Raw genomic sequence first — 23,223 nt, forward strand, 5'->3', positions numbered from 1 at the left:
AAACCAAGCTATTCAACGTTAATCTTAGGTCATGTAATTGAGTCTACTCGAATTTTCTGGTGGGAATATGCCGTGAATAGCTGCCTTCCACTAAACCGCATATGGAACGCTATTGGTACTTTCTGGCTGTTTTCTTCATATGAGTTCTTAATTGTGGACTGTTTTTCTGGTTTGTCCCCTCTTTGCAGATATGAATTTGGATTTGTCTGGGTGGACCGGACTTTTTTGCCAGTCTCTTGGTGTTGTTTGTTCAAGGGGCTTAGATCGGTGCTCGTAAGCGGCCCCGCACAGGGCTTATGACAAACGCTGCTAGCGTCGCACTGATGTCAGTTGTGCGAAGGAACTTGTTGTCGGTGTGGGTGTCGTGAGTGAAGGCTGCAGTGCCCACTTGTAAGGCGGTGTATACTGGGTAAGAGGTAAACCTCAAAATTTTGGATCGCAGGGTGGCCAGGAAACGTTAACAGACCTCTCATTAACAATTTAAGTACATATTTTAAGCGTTTATTGAATGAGATGTGTCATTCTCTCGGGGTCTGAAAGTTTTTGTTGTGCAACTCACGTTAGTTAACTTATGAAGAGTACCATAAGTTTGTTCACTGGCATGGCTTATTAAATTTTATCTCCGATGTGGGAGTGTCTTATTTACCGCGTATATTACAAGCCCGAGAGCAAGATATGCGATTGGGACTGTAAGCTTATATCTTTCCCAGATTCTAATGTGACCTATTTTTCAGACGAGCAGATATTCCGTTCTGTATAATGTTTTGGTGGCTTGTTGGCCGGGATCATATACCTATAAACTGTGGAGCAACGTTCATATCCAAGAAGAGAAAGCGACTACCATGGCATTTAAAATAAACTCCCTACTTATCTTAGTTAGTTATTTTGAGTACTTTTGTGGCAGGAAGGTCTGTAATTTTGATTCTCAGAATTTCGTAATACTCAATAAATGTTGAGTAGTCAATCAGCACTTCATCACTCAGTTAGCGCTCCCACTACCAAACTTGTGTAACTATATACAACAAAGAATGCTTCGAAATATACTACATACAAAGAAATTTAATTGGTTAGCAACTCAGTGGCATATCACAGCACAAACCACGTATTTAATATACAAAGAAATAATTTGTCGATTTCTACAAACCGTCTTTATTTCCACAAAGCTCCATTACGATTCCCGTTGTCCGGGTAAACTTTTAACTGCCCACTGTTTGACTCTTACTTCATTTATCGGAAGTTTGTCAAGAAGCCAACTTCAGTACAATTTTTATAGTCAATAGCGCAGCCACTCAAATCATTAAACGTAGATTACTAAACCCTCGTAAAACTTAGTATGCAGTTGGTACAAAGTCACGGTTCCGTCAATCTGGTTTTGTCAGTGTTAGGTATAAAATAGGACGCTTTGTACCTACTTCGTATGTGATATATCATTGGAGACCTTTTAATTGTAATTAACTGATGAGTAGACTATAAACTCTGACTTCCTTTGAATAAAATAAAGAGTCGTAAAATTTACGATGGTTTACTAGCAATGTAACATTTTTCCGCCTTTAGTTTTCTAGGGTAAATTGAATCCTCCATGCATCAAAATTTAAGCTGTAACAGATGGTGTGAAATCAGATGCGACAATCATAGCAGTAGGTTTGACTTACAATATGAGTCTTTTATCGACGTTAAATCATGTAAAATGAACCGACAATTGATATGTAGATGTGTACCAACACCTATTTTAATGTTATCTGCAAATATAGGGTGTACCAAAAAGGACTTCACAACTTCGAAAATTCGTAGAAACTTATTCAGATGACTAACAGACTTAGTCTTTGTGTTATCTTTAAGTAAAATAGATCAAATTTTGACCGTTTGTTAGGACGTCCGGGATTTCGCAAATGTCCGTTTTCAACGTAAGTGAATACGCCGAGCTGCGCCAGTTGTATGGCACCAAAGTTCACGGGGCCTGACACTACTTGACTTTTTATTTTGCGGAATCGTTAACGGTACATTCTTTGTTCCACCCTTACCAACTTCTCTGTCAGAGCTCAGAACTAGAATATACCTCGCAATTGAACAAGTTACGCCAAGAAATCAATGTCAGATGAAATAATTATGCCACGGAATAGGTGTTTGGAGCGTTAAAATCGGCCTGCAACAGCACCGCGCACGCTACTCCAGCCACAGTGAGCACGAGACGCGTATCAACATGACGTCCTAAGCTTCACCCACTCACATCGATACCATCATTGGTCACATTCTCTCTCTATATATATCTATAGACTCTCTACATGGTGGACAGCTCAATCCTTTGCAAGACGCCTTATGGTTTGTACTTATGTATCATACGAGGGTTTTTTAAACTGTTCCAAATTCGTGAGAGTTCTTCCAATTAAACTTTCTATCTGTCGAAGCGAAGGCACTCATTCTTATCGGTATGTGGCTACTGCATGTGAAGGGTAAATTTCGTACTGTTTCACAATAAAACTGCTACCACATAGTTTTACAACAATTTGTTGACGTAAAACGTATGAGAAACGTATGTGTGATTCGTCGCATAACATTTTATTGTTAGTTAACATGTATCTGAAGAAGATGTTTTTGCATGAACTTATTTTCTTGGGAGTTTACAGTTACTTTTCAGCGGACATCGAAATAGTGCACGTCGTATCCACAGTACAAGGTTTTCATGGTTTATGGCGGAGACAATATGTTTTATTAATTCTATTTTGACGTAGTCGCAGACATGAACAAAGTCACTTTTGCAAAGCATAGTTTATATTTATTTCTTATATTGTCTTTTATCAGCGTTGAAGATCTTCTGAACGTTTTAATCCACGATGATTCTGCTCAATTAAATTTCTTAACTTAGTTTTAACTGATAAATCATTGTGCGACTAGTGAATTTTAAAACTATGATTAAAATTTTTTGTCAATGACTACTACATACGTCGAGTCGAATTACAAAAATTAGCACGTTATAGTTTTTCGCACTCTGTTAACTCCTCCTTCGCAGTATCGTTACTGGTGACCAAAGTTAGTGACTTTCACCGAACAATTAAAAAGAAGAAGAAGATGATGATGATGAAGATGAAGAATGGACGTAATATTATGTCTCTGGAGGTGTATCGAAATAGTTATGCAATACGAACTGCTTGCCGGGAATAAAATATTAAGTACTAAGAATAAAATAGTAAGTACATCAACTGAGATATTTTCCAGCCACAGTGGAAGGAAAGACACTGGGGACATTCAATAATACATTGACGGAAAAAAAATCGCGACACAAAAAATTATTAATGTAGAGTAATGAAATGTCGGAAATACATTTGTCTAGGTAACATATTCAAGTGATTAACATTGCAAGATCACAGGTTAATATAAGTGCGAGATAAGCTATTGAAAATGTGCAATGCTGGCACATTAATAATCGGTGTAATCTCCAGATGTTGAATACAAGCATGCAAACGTGCATGCATTGTGTGTCGTGGAGGTGCCGGATGCAAGTTTGTGGGATGGAGCTCAATGACTGTTGCAAAATGGCTCTGAGCACTATGCGACTTAACATCTATGGTCATCAGGCCCCTAGAACTTAGAACTACTTGAACCTAACTAACCTAAGGACATCACACACATCCATGCCCGAGGCAGGATTCGAACCTGCGACCGTAGCGGTCACGCGGTTCCAGACAGAAGCGCCTAGAACCGCACGGCCACACCGGCCGGCAATGACTGTTGCACTTGGTCGGCCAATACAGAGGCGTTTATGTTGTTTGTGGATGACGCTGGACTTGTCGTTCGATGATGTCCCATATGTGCTCGATTGGGGACAGATTTAGTGATCGAGCAGGCCGACACACACCATGTCGACAACCCTATAGAGCATGTTGGGTTACAACTGTGGTATCAGGCCGAGCGATATCCTGCTGGAAAACAAATGGCAGGACGACAAATCGAATCACCAAACAGATGAAACACAACAGACCTCCACCCTGCCTTCCAATGCGCTCTCGCTTAAAATCACCAAAGTCAGTGGACTGCTCACTTCAGAACGTCTGGCTCGGACCTGTCCTTGAAGTAACCGATTTGTAACAGTTCGTTGTGTCACTGTGCTGCCAACTGCTCCTCAGATTTTTGCAATAGATGCCGTATGATGCGTCATAACCATACGCCTAATACGATGGTCTTGCCTCATGGTAGTGCCATGAGGCCGTTCGGAGACCGACCTTCTTGCGACTGTACATTCTCGTGACCACCGCTGCCAGAAATCACGTACAGTTGTAACATTCCTGACAATTCTTCCTGCAACATCTTAGAAGGAGCATCCAGCTTCTCGTAGCCGTATTAAACGACCTCGTTCGAACTCAGCGAGATGTTGATAATGGCGTCTCTGTCATCTCAAAGGCATTCTCGTCTAACATCCACTCGCCACGTTCAATGTCAAAAGTAACTAACGCTCACGATCGTTACAGGGTATGTTTAAAGCAAACCTGATTTGTGTCCTCAAAGTGGCATTACTAGCGCCACTCTTCCGCGACTGGCGCGAAATATGAATGGATAGCATCTTTCAGATATACACTTACGCTCATAAATTAAGGATAATGCTGATACATGGTGAAACAACGCTGTGGTGGGCGGTTTTTGAGCGTTTAAATCACCTCGGGGTATGACTATGCGGTGCATTTGACCTGCGGTCGTCGCACGGTGGCGCTGGCAGCAGTCCACATACGGAGAGGTGTGTTGGTGCATGTCAGAGTTCGGTGAGCGAGTAAGTGTGCAGACGTTTTCAGAAGTGCTAATGGTGAATGTGTGTTGAAAATGGCTCAAAGAACACATACTGATGACTTTATGAGGGGTGGAATACTAGGACGACTGGAAGCTGGTCAAACACTGTAGGACGTAGCACGGGCCCTCCGTGTGCCGCAAAGTGTGATCTCAAGATCATAGCAACGATTCCAGCAGATAGGAAACGTGTCTAAGCGCTGCAGTACAGGACGTCCACAGTGTACCACAACAGAAGAAGAACGATATATCACTAACAGTGCCTGCAGACGGCCACGGAATACTGCAGGTAGCCTTACTCGGAACCTTACCGCAGCCACTGGAACAGTTGTCTCCAGACAACAGTCTACAGACGACTGAACAGACATGGTTTATTCGCCCGGAGACCTGCAAGGTGCATTCCACTGACCCCTGGTCACAGGAGAGCCCGTAAAGCCTGGTGTCAAGAACACAGTACATGGTCATTGGAACAGTGGTCCCAGGTTATGTTCACAGACGAGTCCAGGTATAGTCTGAACAGTGATTCTCACCGGGTTTTCATCTGGAGTGAACCAGGAACCAGATACCAACCCCTTAATGTCCTTGAAAGGGACCTGTATGGAGGTCGTGGTTTGATGGTGTGGGGTGGGATTATGACTGGTGCGCGTACACTCCTGCATGTCTTTGACAGAGAAATTACAACAGATCATATATATCGGGACGTCATTTTGCACCAGTATGTCCGCCTTTTCAGGGGCCCTTCTGATGTATGATAACGCACGGTCCCACCGAGCTGCCATCGTGGAGGTGTACCTTGAAACAGAATATATCAGGAGAATGGAGTGTCCTCTCTGTTCTCCAGACCTAAACTCCATAGAGCACGTCTGGGATGCTCTCGGTCGACGTATCGCTGCACGTCTTCAAACCCCTAGGACACTTCAGGAGCTCACACAGGCACTGGTGCAAGAATGGGAGGCTATATACCACCAGCTGCTCGACCACATGATCCAGAGAATGCCAACCCGTTGTGCGCCCTGTGTACGTGTGAATGGTGATCATATCTCATACTGATATCGGGGTACATGAGCAGGAAACAGTGGCGGTTTGTAGCACATGTGTTTCGGGAAGTTTTTCTCAATTTATCACAAATACCGTGGACTTATAGATCTGTGTCGTGTGTGTTCCCTATGTGCCTATGCTATTAGCGCCAGTTTTGTGTACTGCCACGTTGTGTGGCACCACATTCTGCAATTATCCTTAATTTATGAGCGTGAGTATAGAAACACGCTAACCAACTTTCATTTATGTCTCACAACTCCTTCTTAGTGTTGCGACTTTTTTTCGTCTGAGTATTTCGAGGGAACACAATATTTCATGTCCGTGTACCACTAACATGAGTAGCTATCCTGGAATTGACTGGAAAGTGATTTCACAGCCCGCATAATCTGACAAGCCCGTGCACTTAGGCATTATCCATTTTATGCTCAGTAATCGCCAGAGAACTTTTTTTAACGACGATGGTACGTATGAAGATTGCGTCGACGACTTCTTCAACTTCTAGACCATTTTTGGTATCGTGAGAATAGCCGAACACAAGAAGAATAACATACTTCACATTAATATTTGGGTTACAAAAAATTATACTATAAACAGTAACGTACAATATATTCTCCATAAATACGCAGTCACTGCAGTCATCTGCACCACATACGAACATATTTAACCTCGTACACAAGAGACTCATGAAGAGTCCACTTTGTTTAAACAGGATAGCACACATTGTCCGGGTGGGCGCTGACAGTATGAAAATCCGCTTAAATTTTTTTAACAACGCTGTAAGCAGTAAGGTAACTCGCCTTGATAAACACAGTGCTAAATGAGGCTTCTCTGGGTAATGAGCAGAGATAAGAAAGTAAAATGGAAATGAACTGGTTCTGCAGTTGATACGTGTCACATGCGTCGATAAATATTTCATACTGTGCTTGAAGACGACATGACAGCCGCTTATCTGCGAAACAAACGAAAACAGTCGTTTCTAGACTTTCTGTTCAAAGCAGAGTACCTCGGACGTTGCAGGCACTTAAATCCTGCGCCTTGCTGGCAGTTTGTACGTTACAAAAAAGTCGCACACAATGTAAAAAAGAAATTCTGTCCATTTGGTGGAACAATAACAATCGTTACTGTCGTTGACTTGGTACTTGAGGCCTTCATAATACAAGCAGCGTCTAAGAAGTTCACTGAGAGATTCCGTAAAATAAATAAAGCACAAGAGACTAACTAAATACGTGTATATTTGCTCAAAGGAATTTCAGTTGACTACAAATTATTTTTAGTAATGCTTATAACGGTAGTGGAATGTGTTAGCGAGGGCATCTTGTGGAAGTGTTAATGTCAAACGTCTTACGCAGACAGCTGCGATCTGCGAATTTGAGGGTTGCTTACCGTACACAGAATCGAACTGTCAGCGTCACGTCTGTTACACAGTGATGATGATTTGCAGAAAAGGTTGTTTTCGGTCCTAAGTTTCCATGAAATTTCTAATACTCTCCTTCCATATTAGTATCTATTTGCGAATCACTTTACACAGTACGCATCAGGATCAGACGAGCCTCTTTGTGAATGGCGACATGAATTTCAGAGACATTAACTCATTTTGTGTAAGAACCTGTCCAACGTACTCGTTGTTTTGTGTGGTCGACACGAAACTCGTGCATCTACAACAGTTTTCTTTCCAACCCGAAAGAGGGTAAACGAGTTATAAGAACGTTTTCTCATCACAGTTTCTGTTCCGCACACTTCGTGTACTGAATGGCAACCACTTTAAAATGTCGTTAATTGTAATATAATATTTATAACAAAACGAAACAACCGTATAGTATCTGATTGCAAGATTAATGGTAAACGTACTGGGCCTGTCACATCCAATAAGTACCGGTACAATTGAGTAATTTTTCATGTATTACGTTTCTCTTTTGTATGTCATAAAAAGTAAAAAGAACAGAACATTCTATAATTTATTTTTCTTGTGTATTTTGGCTATTACTTTTCTTCCCATTGCTTATTTTCTTAAGAGCGAGCAAAATTAAACTTTTTGTCAATTACAATTCCAAAAAGCTAGTTTATTATTTATTATTTAGCTCAAAAAATGGTTCAGATGGCTCTGAGCACTATGTGACTTAACTTCTGAGGTCATCAGTCCCTTAGAACTTAAAACTACTTAAACATAACTAACCTAAGGACATCACACACATCCATGCCCGAGGCAGGATTCGAACCTGCAACCGTAGCGGTCGCGCGGTTCCAGACTGAAGCGCCTAGAACCGCTCAGCCACTCTTGCCGGCTTATTTATAAGATTATTCGCAAACACGGTATATAATTCTAATATAAGGTACACACTAACGCCATGATGTTTCTTAAACAGTTTGAGCACGAATGCTAAAGGGACAACCTATCATTAAAAAGAGTGAATGGTCAGGTATTTAGTTACCTGTATTGTTAGAATGTTGTTAAATAACTAACCAGCCATCTTGAGCCATCTTATTTGTACATAAATAGCTCGTCTACAATTCATCGAGTACACGAAAGTGAAAACGATTGCAGTGAAAGCGTTCATGTTATTTATACTCAAAGTCTCTAGACGCTGAGAGGAGCAGCAAATTGAAACGTAGCCCATCCTATCACAGTGGAGAACGATTTAAATGCACTTGAGCCTTTCTCATTTGCAGTGAACAGTTGTCGGCATTATAACTAGGAACGTCCTACACTCACTTGAAATGGGTGAACGCATATGCATATGCATATGTAGTAGAAGGCTATGCACGTGTTCCCGCTGGCTTTGCGACATTGTTTCAGCAACAAACTGCCGTTGGAAAACTATTAAAATATAATTATAGTGCAGACGAGTGTGCGTGCGCTAACCACCTTATTACCTCTTTGAAAGCATTTACAGGACTAATTGTTTCCCGCAAACTAGAAAAACATGCTTATCTGTTGCACAACACGCGACAATACCGTCGTTGGCAGGCAGTGTCGTTGATGGTAGGCTTCGAACTCACAGACCACCATTAGTAAGCGAATGAGTTAATACTATGGTGTAACCAGGAGACAGCCCTAGTTCACTTTGGTGCACTTCGACGAAAGGTCGATGTAGCACACCAGTAAAGGGTTGTACTGAGCAGCTGGAAGAGCGAAGACTTCCTAGCGATTGGAAAAATACACAGGTCACTCCTGTTTAAGATAAGCTTTCCGCATAACTATACGCCTAAATCACTGGCGTCAGTCTGTTGTACAATTTAGAGCACAGTTTATGTTCGTGTGTTATGATATTTCTGGAGTCTGAAAAATCATCTCTGTATGAATTAACATAGATTCTGCAATCATGGAACGTCTGAAACACATCTCACTTTGCTCATTCTTAGGATCCAGAAGTCAGTAGATACGGGCCAGTAGGTTTATATTGTGTTACTGTCTTCAGGAAGCCGCACGATACTTTTTCGCACAGTCATGTAATGAACAAAGTAACAAACCAACTTTGTGATAGGATTGAGGAATTCCTAACAAAGAGAATACAGCATGCAACTGTTAACGGAGAGAGACCTTCTGACTCAAAAATAACTTTGACTGTGCCCTAAAAAAGTTTTTAGGACCATTACTGTCCACAATTTATGTAAATGACCTAGTGGATAAAGTCGGAAGTTCCATGAGGTTTTTCGTGGCTGACGCCCTGTTACGCGCTGAGAAGTCGCAACTCTAGACAATTCTAGGAAAGGATGGTTTCCAGAGGGTCGACACTTGATGCATAAATTCGTAGCTACCATCCGAATAAACAAACTTGAAGTATCGCTCATTAACAGGCGGAAAAGGCTCTTACTGTGTGACTACACGATTGTGAAAAATCGCTGGAATCAGTGATATCCATGAAGTATTTGGGAGTATGCGTCCGGAGAGATTTAACCCTTGAGGACCAAACCCTTATAAAATTTTCGATTGAGTAGAATATTTTGTACTTAATCTGGTGTGTAACATACTATTGGAGATCTAATAGTGGTAATTAACTAATGCATAACCTATATATTATGACTTCCTTTGGATAAAATGTGGAGTAGCAATGTAACTTTTCCCCCCTTTAGTGTTGTTGAGTTAGAGGGGAACTACCTTATTAAAGGCAGATGCCCGAATGACATCCACTGAAAATATCATCAGAAAGTGTACTTCACGCGACTCAGAAAACCCTCGTTCAATCCTACTTGAATTTGCTCGTCGGTCTGCGGCCCATACCAGATAGGATTGATAGAGGTAATAGAGAAGATTCAATGAATAAGAGTAAGTATCTTCATAGATCCGTTTAGTAAGAGCGAAAGTACCATGAAGATGCTCAGCCAGCGCCGTCGGCAGATGCTACAAGACAGGGACTGTGCACCACGGTGTGGTTTAATACTAAAATTCCGATAGCGTGCGCCTCTAGAAATTGCTTCCTGCTACGTATATCTTGCGAAACTGTTGTAGAGCTCTGGGTTGTGACCTCTACTATGGCGGTTGATGAGACTGGCTGTGATGGGATGTTTGCGATTCACCCCCCTGGGTGTAGCTGTAAGATGCGGTTCAGGCATCAGCAATGGTCCATCAAGAAAACAGTTCTGGTTGAGTGACTCATTTATTTCACAACAAGTGCAGCAGTGGACGATATTGGGGTAGAGCCCTCTGTGATGCACGTCACCTCGGCCAGTTGAAGCCTGCTGGCATCAGCAGTGGACTGTCGGAAGGATGGTGCGCTACGTCTTCCCTCAGGCAATGGAGACAGCCGGCGAGGTTCTCCTGCTCGATAGCTAGTTCACCTAGGCTCGAATCCCGGTCTACCAGAAGGTGACCAGTCACATAGCGGCAGACCCATCAGTGGAAAGGTGCGAAGTCAGTAGCATCTAGATTTAGCACAGGCAATGACCTGCAGTTACTGAAGACAGTCCGAGGGAGGCAGCTTACTTCATTTTGGCTTGACGAGGGATGTGGACCCGCCATCGGTTAACAACTGGTGATGACTACATAATGTCACAGAATGAGATTTTCACTTTGCAGCGGAGTGTGCGCTGATATGTAACTTCATGGCAGATTAAAACTGTGTGCCGGACCGAGACTCGAACTCGGGACCCTTGCCTTTCGCGGGCAAGTGCTCTACCATCTGAGCTACCCAAGCACGACTCACGCCCCGTCCTCACAGCTTTACTTCTGCCAGTATCTCGTCTCCTACCTTCCAAACTTTACAGAAGCTCTCCTACGAACCTTGCAGAACAAGCACTCCTTGAAGAAAGAATATTGCGGAGACATGGTTTAGCCACAGCCTGGGTCTCGAGTTCGAGTCTCAGTCCGGCATACAGTTTTAATCTGCCAGGAAGTTTCATATCAGCGCACACTCCGCTGCAGAGTGAAAATCTCATTCTGGAACCATCCTCCAGGCTGTAGCTAAACCATGTCTTCGCAATATCCTTTCTTTCAGGAGTGCTAGTTCTGCAAGGTTCGCAGGAGAGCTTCTGTAAAATTTGGAAGGTAGGAGACGAGGTACTGGCAGAAGTAAAGCTGTGAGTACCGGGCGTGAGTCGTGCTTGGGTAGCTCAGTTGGTAGAGCACTTGCCCGCGAAAAGCAAGGGTCCCGAGTTCGAGTCTCGGTCCGGCACACAGTTGTAATCTGCCGGGAAGTTACATAATGTCAGTCTGAATTAAAGAGTATATGTACTAGTCTGTTCAGTTAGCGTTACTGAAATGGCAACAGTCCTGGACTCTGGCACCAGGTGTAATCGTTGGGCAATCATGTCACCAGTTGTCCTAGTTTACCGTCATGTCACCAGCTCCAATAGCCCTGATGGTATCGTAATGTACAACTACTCCTCCTTTTCAAAGGCTCTGGATGGCATCTTCAGCAATGTCTGCTTACTGAATTTGTGTTCTTGTGGCAGAATGAATAGTTGTTGAGGCATCTTGCGATACCTCACCTTATGATATCGTTTTGCCGGGTCGGTCACAAGAGAACCAAGGGGTGACACAACAATGAAGCCAAAAAAGAGATTACAGCTAATAGAGTTGCTTACCAATGATTATTCTTCCCATGTACCGCTCATGAGCTGAATTAGCAGTGATACGCAAAATACCTTCAGTCGAAAGAAGGGAAAGAAAGAGAAGTATCTTTTAACACCTTTAAGACGAATGCAATGAAACTATGTGGGGCATTTAATAAGCAATACCACACATTTTTTTCTGAAGCAGGTTGGTTTTATTCGGGATTCCAGTACACAGTATTATTCCCCACTCTTTTGGATACGAAACTGTATTTTTTAACATAATCTCCCTTCAATTCACATCTTTCTGGGAAGGCCTGTATGTCACGGAACCACTCTATTGGTTGACGTTGAAGCCAATGTCTATCTGTACCCATAACCTCCCTATAATCCACAAACTGCTTCTTGTGGAATGTATCCTTCATTGAGCCAAATAGATGGAAGGTGGAATGTGCTAGATCTGGGCTGTAGGGTGGATAAGAAAGAACACTCCAACGAAATTTTGTAAGCTGGTTGATGAATGTTTCAGTACTACCAACTTAGAAGTCCAGTTGAGCTGCGAGGTGTTTGGTTGTGATCCATCGATCACCTCGAATGAGTCTTCGTATGTTTCAACATTGCAAGAGTCACAGCTGTGGCGGCTGGCATGCGGGAAATGGGACAGGTTTGTGCGACGTTGTTGCGATGATGAGAGACTCCTCGCACAACGGCTCACCGTGCTTTTGTTCACTGTCTCGTCTTCGTAGACATTCTGCAAGCGCCCATGAATATATGTGATGCTCTGGATTTCCACCAAAAGAAACTCAATGACAGCTTTATGCTTGGAACGCACCTCCGTTACAATCGCCATTTTGAAGGCTATGTACAGAGCTGCCACCTATCAGAACTTCATGAGGCGATAGAGAATGAAGTGGGAATATTCGAAAATGTCTCAAGACAAATTCTTTACTTTATCAACAGAAATTGGTAGAGAGAAAAAGATGTGTTGCTCTACTTATTGAATACTTCTCGTATTAACGTCCTCTCAATATGGTGCCTAATCACCGATGAGTGACTTCTCCTCGTTACGTCACATATGAAGAAAGTTATGGACTGTCTTCCCCGCTGAAGTGAAGCCATTATCGAGGCTGGAAGCGGTGTTTCATTGTATTAGCGTGTTGTCTCATGTCGAAGCACTCCTACACTCAGGCAATTAGTGTCGGGGAGAAGGTGAGGTATCCTGCATAGCCATTCCAGCGATGATCCTACTGGAGTGGTTTGCCATTGCCTTCATGCGACCTGTTATGAAGTGTCAAGTGTGTATCTGTGTCCCATGGATGAATACGATGAGTGTTTGTACGGTTGATGTTGTTATTGATGAAGGGAAGACAGAGGGTGAAACCCAATGCTTGCACATAGCCACGTCCTCTCGGATAGCACCAAGGGACCATTGAGCTTAACATGCCCCTCTGGCAGATTAATCACCGTCAACAGTGTTGCTGCTTATGTGGCTAAGCGCCTAAAAGACGGAAACCAGTCACACACCTAAGTCCTAAGGATGGCCAAGCGTTAGGTGAAATACTTTGCAGCCATCTCACACGCTGGTGATCCCGTAATCGTCCAGCACTTGTCTTCCGTGCTACTAATTCGAGTATTCCAGACAGCAACCAGAAGAGCTGTGGTAGCCAAAACCAACCGCGGGAACGCCTTGGGCTACGGGATCGGAGCCGCCAGGCGGGGAAGCCGCCGGCGGCGAAGCACGCACTACCGGGTAAACACAAGGACGAGTCGGACGACAGACCAACGACAACCGACAACAACCGACTATGACCGACACAACAAGGAAGAGATAAACAACAGAGGCTTGTAGAAACCACAACACCAAAAACCAACAGTAAATCCACTCGGAACCAGAGCCAGGCAAATGTCAACAACGAGCAACGACCAGAACGCAGTACCGCCGAGATAGATACGCAATCCAGAGCGAGTACCAGACTGACTGGACTAGGGCAGAGCGGGTCCCTATATACGAAACCGGAGGGAGCGGCTATTGGCCGCGGTCTGCACGTGGTGTAGCCGCCGTGGACGCTGAGCCCTCTATGGGCTGGCCACGTCCATTGTTCTGGCGCGTGTTCGGCTTCCGCGGCGGGAGGTACTAGAAGGGCTGCTCTATCGTCCACAGAATCTTCAGCAGCCACCTGGCTCACTGACAGCAGTACGCGCATCCGCGACTATGACGCTGCTATCGTGGGCACTGTTTCAACTCTGTGTTTCAAGTGCCCGCAAGTAGATCACACCATATCTATACACTGTGAGAGTATTTGTATCAGCGCACAAATATGGAACGCCAAATCACGTCGAGGTCTCCATGGATGTGTTCTCTGGGTCTTACTCCGGCCGCCGCTGTAGGCCATCTATTCGGCGGCCTGATTTCCGATACCGACCAGCCTGCCAACCTCGGACCTTCTCCTCCAATACTACGTGCAGCCGCCAGCAGTCTTTGCCGTGCTGCACCAAGACGTGGCCTAGACCACTGTAGATTTCCAGAACTTTGGTATTATTTCGCGCTGTCGTGTCTCTGCAAACAGAGGCAATTAGTGCACCGCGTGAGACATTAACTGTAACTTTAGTAATTGTGAATCGGGCTCTGCAGCTGACGATCCACCAGACTTACCGGCTGTCAACCATTTTAATGGAAAGGCGTGATTGAGGGCCTTGGCCCGTCAACACCAACATGGACTGTTGATAACTGGAAACATGTAGCCCACTCATGCACCCTTGATGACTACATGACACAAAGCTTTACACCTCGCCTGTGCCCCTCAACACCGACATTGGACTGTTGATGACTGGAAGGATAGTGCCTGATGAGAAGAGTCTCGTTTCAAATTGTATCGAGCGGATGGACGCGTACGAGTATGGAGACAGCCATTTGAATCCATGGACGCTACATTTCGGAAGGGGACTGTTGAAGCTGATGGAGGCTCTGTAATGGTGTGAGGAATGTGCAATTGTAGTGATATGGGAGTCCTGATACGTCTAGACACGACTCTGACAGGTGACACGTACGTAAGCATCCTGCCTGATCACCTGCATCCATTCACGTCCATTAGGCATTCCGACGCACTTGGGCAATTCCAGCAGAACAATGTGACACGTCACGCGTCCTGAATAGCTACAGGGTGGTTTCAGGAACACTCTTCAGAGTTTAAACTCTTGCCACCAGACTCCATTGACATGAACATTATTGAGCATATCTGGGATGCCTTCCAGTGTGTCGTTCAGAAGAGATCTCTTGCGTAATTATGGACAGTCCTGCAGGATTCATGGTGTCAGTTCCGTCCAGCACTACTTCACACATTAATCGACTCCATGCCACGTAATCCCGCTGCACTTCTGCGTGCTCGTGGGGCCCTACACGATATTAGGCAAGTGTACCAGTTTCTTTGGCTCTTCTGTATAGAAGAGAAGCTTCTAAGTTTCTATCAATAAACTTGTTACTCACAGTCTACCTGGACGTCAGTTATTCTAGTAGAACCCGGTGCGAAGTCCTATACCCTCGCTTCATGAAACACTAGGGAGAGATTTGGAATTTAATCCAGTACAGTGGCGTAGACTGGTGATCAGGAAATTTATGCCAGAACCTCTCCCCTTACCGGCCAAATGCTGGCAGTGAAATTTTCGTTCACGACCAGGATTGAAACCGGCTTATCACCCAGTCGAGCTCCACCACACAGGCGTTCGTTAGCGATCTCGGCTACGGACAAATTTTTTCCGAAGTGCTACAAACTTAAGACTGTTTTATTTTTGCTGGGTATACCTCTGAAGCATTCCCACAGCACAGAGCAGCCGCTTGCCACGATGAAATAACCATACGAGACTGCCCCGCTAGAGCGAGCTACTTGACCTTTCCCTAGGGGGACGCACTGGCGCTGGCGGGTCACAATTACGACCGCGTCCGCGCTAGCGCTGCCGAGCCGCGCCGCGCCGTAAACCGTTTCGAGTGCACTAACTGCGACGTCGTCGGCGGCGAGCGCGCGCCCGCTTGCCGTAACGTTACGGCTTAGGCAGTAATGAATTTTAAAATGCGCCGGCCCGGCTCTTACGCAAAGTGTTCCGCTCGCTGCGGCAGCGGTAGAAATTTATTCGGGGCGCAGCGCGGGCCCGCCTCTGCTAAACGCTATATTGATTTAGTGCGCGCCGGCCGCGTCCGTCTGGGCGCATCTCGTAAATATGACGACACGCGCCGCCGTCTCCAGTAACTCGCGGCCCGCCGTTGCCTCGTTACTTACTGACGATGGAATGGCCCCGGGCCACCGGAACCCGCATTCGTATCGGCTAATATAGACGTAGCAGGCTGCTTACTTCCCGATGCGCTCGTGGAGCTCTTTGCTGCCGGACGTTTACCTTATACAACCGATTCGCGTATTTTCGAAAAATAATATCAAGTTTTCCGAAATGCGGAACAGTTGCAAGGCACATTACATGCTACGAAACCTTTTTATTCTACTGGGTGGTCCATTGATCGTGACCGGGCCAAATATCTCACGAAATAAGCGTCAAACGAAAAAACTACAAAGAACGAAATTTGTCTAGCTTGAAGGGGGAAACTACATGGCGCTATGGTTGGACCGCTAGATGGCGCTGCCATAGGTCAAACGGATATAGACTGGTTTTTTAAAATAGGAACACCCATTTTTATTACATATTCGTATAGTACGTAAAGAAATATAAATGTTTTAGTTGGACAACTTTTTTCGCTTTGTAACAGATGGCGTTGTAATAGTCAGAAACATATAGCTCACAATTATAGACGGACAGTTGGTAACAGGTAGTTTTTTTAAATTAAAATACAGAACGTAGGTACGTTTGAGCATTTTATTTCGGTTGTTCCAATGTGATACATGTACCTTTGTGAACTTATCATTTCTGAGAACGCATGCTGTTACAGCGTGATTACATGTAAATACCACATTAATGCAATAAATGTTCAAAATGATGTCCGTCAACCTCAATGCATTTGGCAATACGTTTAACGACATTCCTCTCAACAGCGAGTAGTTCGCCTTCCGTAATGTTCGCACATTCATTGACAATGCGCTGACGCATGTTGTCGGGCGCTGTCGGTGCATAATCAGTTGTGGACTGAACTGCTATGGTCATCAGTCCCTAAGCTTACACACTACTTAACCTAAATTATCCTAAGGACTAACACACACACCCATGCCCGAGGGAGGACTCGAACCTCCACCGGGACCAGTCGCACAGTCCATGACTGCAGCGCCATAGACCGCTCTGCTAATCCCGAAGCTCGGTAGATCACGATAGCAAATTTCCTTCAACTTTCCCCACAGAAGGAAATACGGGGACGTCTGATACGGTGAACGTGCGGGCCATGGTATGGCGCTTCGACGACCAATCCACTTGTCATGAAATATGCTATTCAATACCGCTTCAACTGCACGTGAGCTATGTGCCGGACATCTATCATGTTGGAAGTACATCGCCATTCTGTCATGCAGTGAAACATCTTGTAGTAACATCTGTAGAACATTACGTAGGAAATCAGCATACATTGCACCATTTAGACTGCCATCGATAAAATGGGGGCCAATTGTCCTTCCTCCCATAATGCCGCACCATACATTAACCCGCCAAGGTCGCTGATGTTCCACTTGTCGCAGCCATCGTGATTTTACGTTGCGCGATAGTGCATATTATGCCGGTTTACGTTACCGCTGTTGGTGAATGACGCTTCGTCGCTAAATAGAACGCGTGCAGAAAAATGTCATCGTCCCGTAATTTCTCTTGTGCCCAGTGGCAGAACTGTACGGGACGTTCAAAGTCGTCGCCTTGTAATTCCTGGTGCATAGAATTATGGTACGGGTGCAATCGATGTTGATATAGCATTATCAACACCGACGTTTTTGAGATTCCCGATTCTCGCGCAGTTTGTCTGCTACTGACGTGCGGATTAGCCGCGACAGCAACTAAAACACTTACTTGGTCATCATCATTTGTTGCAGGTCGTGGTTGACGTTTCACATGTGACTGAACACTTCCTGTTTCCTTAAATAACGTAACTATCCGGCGAACGGTCCGGACACTTGATGATGTCGCCCAGGATACCGAGCAGCATACATAGCACACGACCGTTGGGCATTTTGATCACAACAGCCATACATCAACACGATATCGACCTTTTCCGCAATTGGTAAACGGTACATTTTAACACGGGTAATGTATCACGAAGCAAATACCGTCCGCACTGGCTGAATGTTACGTGAGAACACGTACTTATTCGTTTGTGACTATTACAGCGGCATCTGTCACAAAGCGAAAAAAGTGATCCAACTAAAACATTCATATTTCTTTACGTACTACACGCATACGTAATAAAAAATGGGGATTCCTATTTAAAAAACGCTCTTGATATCCGTTTGGACTACGGCAGCGCCATCTAATGGGCCTACCTTAGCGCCATCTGGTTTTCCCCTTCAGGCTAGACTAGTTTCGTTCTTTGTAGTTTTTTCGTTTGATGCTTATTTCGTGAGATATTTGGCATGTTCATTATCAATGGACCATCTTGTATACATCTGCCTCTGGCTAGATAAATGCTATCACGACCGGTTTCAACCTCTTAGTACAATCAAACACCAAAGAAACTGATATAGGCAGGCGTATTCAAATACAGAGATGTGTAAACAGGCAGAATACGGTGCTGCGGTTGGCAACGCCTATATGAGACAACAAGTGTCTGGCGCAGTTGTTAAATCGGTTACTGCTCCTACAATGGCAGGTTGTCAATATTTAAATGAGTTTAAACGTGGTGTTATAGTCGGCGCACGAGCGATGGGACACAGCATTTCCGAGGTAGCGATGAAGTGAGGATTTTCGCGAGCGACCGTTGCAAATCCAGTAAAACATCAAATCGCCGACATCACTGCGGCCGGAAGAAGATCCTGCAAGAACGGTACCAACGTATTTAAGTGACGTAGGTATTCCAACTGAAAGGAAAAAAAAACGAAAAAAATAGTGACCGACTCAATCCTTCGGCTGCCAGTCTCGAGTGGCACCGATCTTTTTTTATTATCTGTATGTATTCTACTCTTCACGGAAGTGTTCGTAAAACACAAACTTGGACCTGCTGGGAATCGAACCTAGGCCTCTCAAGGTAAGCGACCATTCTACCATAGATCCACGCTGCTTGTCGAAAAATCTTCCTTACTTTAGCGTATTAAACAAGGTCGTAAAATTTAAAAGGTGGTTTCTTCGACAATTTTTTAGAGTTGCGTCAAACTACTTTGACTGACCGATATTTGAGTTCTAAACTTCACGTCCATAAATATAAAAAATTGCAAAAATCCGACTGGTGTGCAGTCTCCTTGCGAGGTGATATATCGTTTCAAAGAGCCATCTATGGCCAGGTTATAATCCTGACGCATAAGAAGTAGTAACGAAGTAAACTAGACACCGTTTGGCACAGATAGCACAGTGCTTATCATGAAGTAGAAGAAAAAGGCGTAGGACCTATCTGACGGATAAAGAAAGCCCATCAAAATCTCGACTGTGCTGATGTCAGTATGAACGAAATTGACACAAAACGCGTTGTACTCTTTCATCGCTCTGTACCTCCAACGATGGGGATACACCGAAGATGGCACAGAAACAACACAGACATAAATTTGCTGAGGCCCGTATCGCTGACCAGAAGGCCGGCCGCAATGGCCGAGCGGTTCTAGGCGCTTCAGTCTGGAACCGCACGACCGCTACGGCCTCAGGTTCGAATCCTGCCTCGGGCATGGGTGTGTGTGATGTCCTTAGGTTAGTTAGGTTTAAGTAGTTCTAAGTACTAGGGGACTTATGACCTCAGATGTTAAGTCCCATAGTGCTCAGAGCGATTTTTGCTGACCAGAAGATGACAACGACCTCATCCGCGCAAACTCGATTGGGTATGGGTAGGAAGTGTCGCACATGCTGTATTTCGGAAAGCCAGTTGACGGTCGTCAGCCAGTGAAGAACCGTGTGTGCAGATTGTTCTCTGAATAATTCACGGAAGTCGTCAGCAGTCAATCAGAGTGACTGCGACCAGCCCCCAACCGGAGCGAGTCGCGGCGCGCGCGCTCCTCTGATGACGTGTGTGGAGTTGTTCCCATTCTCAATGCAAAACGCGTCACTCGCTTGCGGCATCAGCTGTGCAAGACAGACAGGCCTCTGCGAGAAACGCACAGCGAATAATTGATGCTGGTGATGCTGCCGTCAATCAAAACGGAGCACATTTCCATGTTGATGGGCTCGTCAATAAGTACAAGTTGCGTATTTTGGGAGCTCAACGCTTGCATCTCACACATGCACAAGAAGCAGCGTTTCCCATATAAGACATCACTGGACTGTTTCTTGGGTGGGAATCTTTTACGTCATGTCGCTTTGTTGAAGTCGTACGTGCTTGCGGCTACGTAGAGAAATCTTTTGAGCCTAATTCTTTTTTTTTTTTTTTTTTTTTATTGGCTTAAAATGTTCGCCCGCATCTCGTGGTCGTGCGGTAGCGTTCTCGCTTCCCACGCCCGGGTTCCCGGGTTCGATTCCCGGCGGGGTCAGGGATTTTCTCTGCCTCGTGATGGCTGGGTGTTGTGTGCTGTCCTTAGGTTAGTTAGGTTTAAGTAGTTCTAAGTTCTAGGGGACTGATGACCATAGATGTTAAGTCCCATAGTGCTCAGAGCCATTTGAACCATTTTTTTTTAAATGTTCCTGAGAGAGTCTATTTTTAAGAATCATTCATATAAAGTGTGCCATACATATTAAAATATGTTAAAACCGCGATGTTTCGAACGCTCGAATGCAACCGGCGTAATATTGTAACAGGTACGGACGGAATAGTGGTCCCGTTAGTTTCGGATAGTATCAGAGAGGACATTCGTATCAAGTAAAATACTATTCGCGACAATATTTCTCTTCCTAATATCATAAACAGTCTGAAAGCACGTGCTTATCTCGCGTCTGCTTAACTAGTCATTTCGTTATACGAAATAAAACGTGAGTGCTTGAAACAAACGTATTTATAAGGACAGAAAAGGCTCGAAAAGTAATTTCAATCGCAAAAAAAACCGTTTCGGCTGGTTACCAGAATCAAGTTAATCGATATAATTTCGTCAATGTGAGAGCGTTTGGACATCGGCGAAACAAAGGCCATCTGTACAGTACTGGCATTGCCGATTAATGGTTTGTTCAGTTTCAGTATTAAAAAACACAAGTTGAAACTTTAAACGCATGCTTTTTCAAAACAACATCTTTTCCAGCTGACGAGTACTATAACATGAAATTACATTATACGATTTTGTAACTTGTGAGTTGACGTTTCTTCTATTGTAGTACGTAGGAGTTTTGCTATATGTTTTAATTCCTTTTTTTTTTTTTTTTGGTGCAGGATTTTATAACGATAATTTTGTCGAAAATATTGACTTTTATTTTAGAGTTTCGCTACTTTGTTAAAAGGCATTTAAAACAATCCCTACGTATTTCTTTAGACAATATCATGAGTACTGAAGCAGTTGTTGAAATTTTGTTTTAGGTTGAAAACAATGGTGTTCAGAGCTCCCACCAATCGCAACCGCAGTCCTCCAATGCCTTTTGTCGATGTCGTGTTGTGTCCTTCGGGTGCAAGTTTCTTACTCAAAAAAATAGAATCTTAAGAATGTACAATGAAGATATAAAGTCAGTTTCACGATTTGTTTGGTATTTTATCGGAAACATCATATATTGGCTTTAAAATCGACCGTCACCCTGTATACTCCCTTAAAAATCGCATAATTTAGTGATTCATTCAAACGGACATGAGACGTTTCTGAAGTCTCCCACTTCTCTAAAAAATTTCTGAGACAAATCTTTTTTTAAGCATAAAAGTAAATGGATTTCCCATCTATGTTCAACAGATCCAAATTTTTTCAACTTTTTTTTCTATCTTAGTTTTCGACGCGTCCAAGGTAAACAAATGTCTGGGAGAAAGGCGTTGCAAATAGTTTGTGCTGATGACCCTGCTGTCAATCACAAACCAAGCACACTTCCAGTACATGTCCCGACAAAGTTGGAGATGTAACCCCAAACTATATCACATTTGTTTTCGTTATAATTTACGTCCCGGAAGCCACTCGTCTATCACATTCGAATCATGGATCACAGGCCGCTTTTCTACTTGTGAAACCCGTGTGGCCGGCCGCGGTGGCCGAGCGGTTCTAGGCATTTCAGTCTAGAACCGCTCCACTGCTACTGCCGCAGGTTCGAATTCTGCCTCGGGCATGTATGTGTGTGGTGTCCTTAGATTTATGTAGTTCTAAGTTCTAGGGGACTGATGACCTTAGATGTTAAGTCCCATAGTGCTCAGAGCCATTTGAACCATTTGAAACCTGTGTGCTTGCATGTTTACGTCACAGAGAGGAAGTCACATAAAACGGGATCTCGGCACGCAACCTCATGAAGCGAAGGATTAGTCACAATTCAGTAATAGACTAGACAAACTTGCAAATGTTATAGGTACGTGTAGATTTGTTTAGTGTTGTAGCTGGAGCACAGGTTAACCAAAGCTTGCATCTGGAAAGTTACAAGAAAATAAAACTGTGTCACTGCAAAGTCTCATTTCCTTTCCAAGCTACCTTCCTGTATTTTCATTTTACACTCAGTCACGTATGGCTAAACATTTTTCTTCTCCTTCACTACTTGTGTTCTATCACTTCACACTTAATTTTTTCCATCTTTCTCTCTCCCTCCCACCTAGACAGACGAGCCAAAATATTATGACCTCCCGCTTAATAGCTTTTTTGTCCCTCCTTGGAACAAGATACGTCACTGATGCTGCGTATCAGGGATCCGACAGTTCTTTGGTAGGTTTGTGGAGGTATGTAGCATTAGATGTCTATGCACAGGTCATGTAATTGGCATAAATAATGGGCCACTGATTTGCGTCTGCTGCCCAAATTACCTACTAGGCCAACCGAAGGTGTTACTGTCGATAATCCATTGACACCCTGAACTATCACAGCAGCTGTGGGGTACGTTCATCGTGATTCTGTATGTAGAACGGGGGATCGTCTGAAAAGGCGGCATGGAGTCACTCCCGCATCAAATGTCAGTGGGAGCACCACTGTCGCCTCACTGCTCCCTGCTGCCGTGTCAATGGAACCCACAACAGCGTTCACCTTGATGGCAGGCTGTGGTACTACACATGTCTCACTGTCCGTGTGAACAAGCAATTTTTTGACATAAGGTACGTGACGTGCCTGTGGGATCCTGCGCGTTCGAGTGAACAATGTGTGTCCTCTTGGGCGCTAATCGAGTGGCGCGCAAACCAAACACTCGATGGGCCACGATTCTATTGCTGCACTGTTGAGTTTCGACACGTAGGCTACTAATGGACGTATCTCCTTCCTGCCCGAGGTATAGCACGATCTTCTC

At 44.2% G+C, this 23,223-nt stretch overlaps 1 protein-coding gene and 1 non-coding gene across 2 annotated transcripts in view; one reads left to right on the forward strand and one right to left on the reverse strand.

The window, feature by feature from the left end:
* The window catches only part of LOC126474724 (T-cell leukemia homeobox protein 3-like), a 415,220-nt gene that overhangs the window by 177,251 nt on the left and 214,746 nt on the right, over positions 1 to 23,223 (reverse strand). The gene's annotated exons all lie outside the window — the stretch shown is intronic.
* Positions 11,347 to 11,421, forward strand: Trnar-gcg (transfer RNA arginine (anticodon GCG)). Its single transcript has one exon. It is a non-coding gene; the product is annotated as a tRNA-Arg (tRNA).

This window comes from Schistocerca serialis, chromosome 4 (genome assembly GCF_023864345.2).
Source record: "Schistocerca serialis cubense isolate TAMUIC-IGC-003099 chromosome 4, iqSchSeri2.2, whole genome shotgun sequence".
In the NCBI taxonomy this organism is placed as follows: Eukaryota; Metazoa; Arthropoda; class Insecta; order Orthoptera; family Acrididae; genus Schistocerca; species Schistocerca serialis.